This window comes from Podarcis muralis, chromosome 7, assembly GCF_964188315.1.
Source record: "Podarcis muralis chromosome 7, rPodMur119.hap1.1, whole genome shotgun sequence".
Taxonomy (NCBI): domain Eukaryota; kingdom Metazoa; phylum Chordata; class Lepidosauria; order Squamata; family Lacertidae; genus Podarcis; species Podarcis muralis.
In genome coordinates, this window is record NC_135661.1 from 15430789 (window position 1) to 15437951 (window position 7163).

The window sequence follows — 7163 nt, forward strand, 5'->3', positions numbered from 1 at the left end:
ATTCTTCTGTGCGCCGTTTCCCTATATTGTGTCCTCTATTCCAGGAATCCCTGTATTGCAGTCAAATTATACAGACCTGTGTGGTGTGTAATTAAGCAAGTGTGTGTGGGCAGAACAGGTCAAATTTTATTTGGTTACTTGGTAGGTAGCACGCAGTGTTGCAACAGGAGAGATTGCTAGGCAGCTATGAGAGTGATTGGATGCTTGAAGGAAGTGAATGAATGCTTCTGCAAAATTGTTCCATATAAGATCTGGTATTGTTCATGGGACTTAATGCAATATAGTTATCATTCAGCTGATTGGTAAAGGTAAAGGGTAAAGGGTAGGTCCAGTTGTGGCCAACTCTGGGGTTGTGGCACTCATCTCGCTTTATTGGCCAAGGGAGCCAGTGTACAGCTTCCGGGTCATGTGGCCAGCATGACTAAGCCGCTTCTGGCGAACCAGAGCAGCGCACGGAAACGCCGTTTACCTTCCCGCCGGAGCGGTACCTATTTATCTACTTGCACTTGGCAGGAGCAGGGACCAAGCAATGGGAGCTCACCCCATCACAGGGATTCAAACCACTGACCTTCTGATCGGCAAGTCCTAGGCTCTGTGGTTTAACCCACAGTGCCACCTGCGTTCAGCTGATAGTTTTGTGTTAAAAGCTTTCCATACGCTCACTATAATGGCTATAAGCTATTACAGTCGTACCTTGATTCTTGAATGCCTTGGTACTCATACGTTTTGGGTTCCAAACATCAAAAACCCGGAAGTAAGTGTTCCGGTTTTCGAACGTTCTTTGAACCCAAACATCTGATGCAGCTTCCGTGGCTTCTGATTAAGTGCAGAAAGCTCCTGCAACCAATCGGAAGCCGTACCTTGGTTTTCGAATGTTTTCAGAAGTCGATTGGATTATGTTAGAGAACCAAGGTACAACTGTAACTGGGGAAAGCCAATAAATGTCCCTGTGTGGAGCTCCTTCTGAGGAGTCCCTCCCTGGACCACCTCCTGGACCATCCTGAGATCTTCAGATGAAGGGTGATATACAAATTTTAATAATGATGATAATGATGATGATGCAAAGTCCAAAAATTTTGCCTGGTTTCCAGTATTCTATTAAGTAAAGCTAGAATGTTTATAGCAGGCAATAATATGATTTTCACTCAGTGCACGTAGCCTATGTATGAGCCATACAGTTGCTGAGCATAGCTTCAGTGTGTGGTTTGATAGTGTGTATATGTTTTATAAGGGACGCGGGTGGCGCTGTGGGTAAAAGCCTCAGCGCCTAGGGCTTGCCGATCAAAAGGTCGGCGGCTCGAATCCCCGCGGCGGGGTGCGCTCCCGTTGCTCGGTCCCAGCGCCTGCCAAACTAGCAGTTCGAAAGCACCCCCGGGTGCAAGTAGATAAATAGGGACCGCTTACCAGCGGGAAGGTAAACGGCGTTCCGTGTGCTGCACTGGCTCGCCAGATGCAGCTTTGTCACGCTGGCCACGTGACCCAGAAATGTCTCCAGACAGCGCTGGCCCCCGGCCTCTTGAGTGAGATGGGTGCACAACCCTAGAGTCTGTCAAGACTGGCCCGTACGGGCAGGGGTACATTTACCTTTACCTTTACCTTATGTGTTTTATAGCCTCTGCTCTACCCACTTGGCTCTTTCTCATGTTATCTAAGATTTATATGCTGCTTAATTAAAAAGAAAAAAAAATCTAAGTTGCTTACACGAAATAATACAGAATATTCAGAAAATACCAACAAATCTAAACTTTAAAAACAAGCAGGCATCACGCAATTGTCAACATATGGATAAAATCAACAGCTCTGCATAACAAAATCACAGAGAAGAAAGACATAGCAGGCATCAGAAAGCTATCAATATCAATAGACAGGAAGTATGGGTGTAGAGGTGATGCAGCAATTGAAAGTGACTTTGTATCAGATGCAGAGCAAACATTGTGGGCAATTGTGAAAGTGCCAATTCCAGAGATGAAAGTGGTTGAGTGGGGACCTATTGGGGCGTGGTGATCGTCCAAGAAAGCTTCTCCAAAATTGTAGAGGGTTATCAGTGTTGAGGTTTATTGAATTTCCCCTGATAAGAAGTTGGCAGCTCATGCAGATCTTTGATGTGTTGTAATATGCTGATGGGGACCAGGGGGGAGATCAGCAGCGGGGGAGGGGCGGTCCGCCCATGGGGGCGCTGTGGCGATCAGTGCACGTGGTGAGCTGCCGTCAGAGTCCGCCTGGAGGATGCAAGCCCCACGCTGCCTTTTCGGGTGCGCTGCAGGCCAGGCCCAGCGGTAAGTGCCAACCCCCGCGGTGTGCCATTTTGTCACACACACCCCTCAAGAATGACACCCAGGGTGGGCTGCATCCCCCGAACCCCCCTTCCTATGCCCCTGATGGGGGTCTCACTTCTGCCAGCAATTCTGCCAAGGCATTCTGTGCTAACTGCAATTTCCAGACCCAGCACAGTGGAAGCCCCACACGGAATGCATTGTGGTAATCCATTTCTCGGGAGCATAGTGATGTAGAAATCACACACCTTCATATATTACCCATAAGGAACCCATGTTGATAAATGTGTTCCTAAAACCAGAAGTGTCAATAAGTGTAAAAAACCCCCACACCTGACTTTATTGCAAAAGTTTGTCTTTATTTACTTTCTTTTGCTGTTTGTTTTACAAAAAGTTATTTGCCCCTGCAAACCTTTTATTTTACTATAAGTGTTTAGTTACATGTCTTTAGAAGGTTACAATCTCCATACTTCTCATATGAACTCAATAAAGAAATTGTAGAGAAACGTCAATTGTTATTAAGCAAAGCTTTGAAACGATGTATAAATATATATTCCATGTAGTTTTTGGTTGTAACTGTATTTTGGTCATAACAAAAAGCAATGTATCAAAAGGGACTTGATCACAGATTTCCCAGAGGAGAAATCTTCTGATCATAACCTTCTTCCTCTGTAATTCCATGAACTTTTTTTTTTATAAGATATTTATTAGCGTTTTACAAAAAACATAGGTTTACAGAATAAAAAGAATTAAAACAGAAATTAACATACTAAAAAGAAAACATAGAAGAGAAAAAGAAGAAGAAAAAATACAAAATTCAAAGAACAAATAGCTAAGAATTTTTTTAAAAAAATATCCATTTTTCAATATCTTTAAGTTCATTTGCTTGTTTCCTTGACCTCCTCGCACCTCCCCTTTTTGTATTCCCATTTACATAATCAATTCAGCAAATCCTTGCCCTCTTTCATTTATCTTAACTCTATATCTTAACCTATTATAACTATGCATTTTCATCCATTATCAATCCATATTTGCATATTCTTATTAACCTTGTTACCAATACCACTTATTTTCAATCCAACATCATTTTAACATTCATTAATTTTACAGTATTTCTGCAAGTAGTCTTTAAATTTCTTCCAATCTTCTTCCACCAACTCTTCTTCCTAGTCTCAGATTCTGCCAGTCATTTCTGCCAATTCCAGGAACTTTGCATCAACGCTGAGGCTGCAGCAAACAAGAAGAATTAACTCCCATATCACGCCCAGTTTCTAAAAACCGGACTCCATTGTTTCCCCGGAATCCGACTATCAACCTACCTTTTAAACCCACCAGGACTCTTTTGCACCTACCTTCCCTGTCAAATGTAAATTAGTTTGCACCTGTGTCTTTTCGTTTCTGCACCCGTGTGATCGTTTTTTGCTCTCCTCACCTATGTACCCACATATAACCCAATCTCTACCTACCTTACCATACTAAATAAAAGTGTTACTCACCTGTAGCTGGGGTTCTTCCTTTTGCTTTGCCTTGGGGGAACCGAGTTGCAACTGAAATAAAGGATCATAGCTTAAGGCTGCCTTGTTTTTGTCTCTTTGGTTGCCTGCTTTTCCAAACCTTGATACAGCGGTACCTCGGGTTAAGTACTTAATTCGTTCCGGAGGTCCGTTCTTAACCTGAAACTGTTCTTAACCTGAAGCACCATTTTAGCTAATGGGGCCTCCCGCTGCTGCTGCTGCCGCGCCGCTGCCATGCGATTTCTGTTCTCATCCTGAAGCAAAGTTCTTAACCCAAGGTACTATTTCTGCGTTAGCGGAGTCTGTAACCTGAAGCGTATGTAACCTGAGGTACCACTGTATTGTAATTTTTTCAACTCCTAGGGGCCAAGGTGCCTTTGACACATCACCACCCCCGCAAGTTGATGGGCATTGCCGTTCAAATGGCAATGGTATTGCGATCGGTGATGTGGGGCAGGGCTTAGCTGGGCCCTCTGAATGTTTTGTTCAAGTTGGCACCCCTGTTTGAGAGTTACCAACGCCTAGACCAGGGGTCAGCAAACTTTTTCAACAGGGGGCCGGGCCACTGTCCCTCAGACATTGTGGGGGGGCCAGACTATATTTTTTGGGGGGAAAATATGAATGACTTCCTATTCCCCACAAATAACCCAGAGATGCATTTTAAATAAAAGGACACATTCTACTCATGTAAAAACGCGTTGATTCCCAGACCCTCCCTGGGCTGGATTGAGAAGGCGATTGGACCGCATCTGGCCCCCAGGCCTTAGGTTGCTTACCCGTGGCCTAGACTAACATACCCTCCAACATTTCTCTGATGAAAATAGGGATGTTAATAATAATAATAATAATAATAATAATAATAATAATAATAATAATTTTTATACAATACCCATCTGACTGGGTCGCCCCAAACACTCTGGACAGCTTTGAACATATATAAAAATGGAACAAAACATTAAACATTAACAAACTTCCCTACACAGGGCTGCCTTCAGATGTCTTCTCAAGGGTGTATAGATGCTTATCTCCTTGGCTTGGGGGTCGGATAACTCCATACCCTCCAACATTTCTCCAATGAAAATAGGGACATCCTAAGGAAAAGTGGGACACTCTGGGATCAAATTAGAAACTGGGGCAGCTTCTGTAAAGCCAGGACTGTCCCTGGAAAACAGGGACACTTGGAGCATCTGGACTAGTCTGGTCAAGCTATTCCAGTCCAGGAACAGACATAGCTGTTGTAGAAGCCAAAGGCATTCATAGCCACTGAGGTAGGGTTCCTATCTTCTAACCTGTCGCTAAAATGCCTATACAGTGGTACCTCAGGTTACATATGCTTCAGGTTACATACGCTTCAGGTTACAGACTCCGCTAACCCAGAAATAGTACCTCAGGTTAAGAACTTTGCTTCAGGATGAGAACAGAAATCGTGCTCTGGCAGCACGGCAGCAGCAGGAGGCCCCATTAGCTAAAGTGGTGCTTCAGGTTAATAATGGACCTCCAGAACGAATTAAATTCTTAACCCGAGGTACCACTGTACTGTAGCTAAATTTTTTCCTCCACAATATTCGCAACTGTTTCTGTATGAGGCACCAGTCACCACTAGATGGCTTCTAAGCATGGCAGATTGCAACAGAAGCAACAGATATTGCTAAACTTCTAATCACTTCCCAGCATTTGCCAAAACAAAACATACAGGGTCACTCCCACTCGCTGCAGCATTTTAATTGTCCTTGGTGCATTTTGTTTTATTTTATTAAAAAGGGCAAGATTCAGTCTTGCAAATGTGTAGCACTTCAAACATGGGTTTCAACTCTGAAAGTCATGTTGCTGTTTCTTAGCATTCAAGGCCAATCTGAAGTGACTTGGTTGCTGTTTCATTTATGGTCAATTCCCTCCCACCCCCTCCATTTACATAGGTCTCCACATCATGCCGATCCTGAAGATGAGGCTCCAATACTTTGGCTACCTCATGAGAAGAGAAGACTCTCTGGAAAAGACCCTGATGTTGGGAAAGACTGAGGGCACAAGGAGAAGGGGACGGCAGAGGACAAGATGGCTGGACAGTGTTCTCGAAGCTACGAAGATGAGTTTGACCAAACTGTGGGAGGCAGTGGAAGACAGGAGTGCCTGGCGTGCTCTGGTCCATGGGGTCACGAAGAGTCAGACACAACTAAATGACTAAACAACAACAACAACCACATCATGCCAACTGCAGCTGCACATCTGATGCTGGAGGATCCAGATCAGTATTTCTCAAGGTGGGTGATACCAGTGGGGTTACTGGAATGATCCAATGGGGTAGCAGGAGCCCCAGGTGCAATTGGAGGACATGGAATAAAAATAAGAGGGCAGTGGAAGTGTAAAGAAACAAGAGAAGAGAATAAAATTTTGAGAAACTATTCATACATGTTTCATCTGTTGTGTAATGACACTTACCAATTTAACATAGTGTCGTGGTGATTATTTTCCAGATAAACACACAAAATGCAAGTTAACTTAAAAAAAGAGAAACCTGCTGAAAATAGCCAATCGTGGTGATTTTAGAATGCTGCCGCCAAAATAGAGCCGAACATTAATAAATTGGCAGCAGCGCCACCAGTTCATCCTTTTCATTGGGATAATCTTTAATGTTATCCGTAATTTTTATTTGAATATTATCCTTTGTTGCCTTAATTTTCTGTGTGTGGTGTTAATGTTACTATGGTTGATTTTAATAAATAATTTTATCGTTTCAAGCTTCAACATGTCTTATTTACAACATCTTCTTTCATCACTATGTTGTAGGACATATGTAGGAATAAAAAGTAAAGGTACCCCTGCCCGTACGGGCCAGTCGTGACCGACTCTGGGGTTGCGCGCCCATCTCGCTTAAGAGGCCGGGGGCCAGCGCTGTCTGAAGACACTTCCGGGTCACATGGCCAGCGTGACGAAGCTGCTCTGGCGAGCCTGAACCAGCACAGCACACGGAAACGCCGTTTACCTTCCCGCTGGTAAGCGGTCCCTATTTATCTACTTGCACCCGGGGGTGCTTTCGAACTGCTAAGTTGGCAGGCGCTGGGACCGAGCAACTGGAGCGCACCCCGCCACAGGGATTCGAACCGCCAACCTTTCGGTCGGCAAGCCCTAGGCGCTGAGGCTTTTACCCACAGCGCCACCCGCGTCCCTCCTATGTAGGAATACAGATACATAAAAGAATGCAAATTTGTTATGACAACTTTCTGTCTGTTCGCTTAAAGAAGGAAGATTTCCAGGGGGGCGCAGGGCCGGATTTAGGTTTGATGAGGTCCTAAGCTACTGAAGGTAACGGGGCCCTTTATAGGTCCAGCTGTCCTTTGTCAACAACAAATTGTTGCTGTTTTTTGTGTTGAATATATGC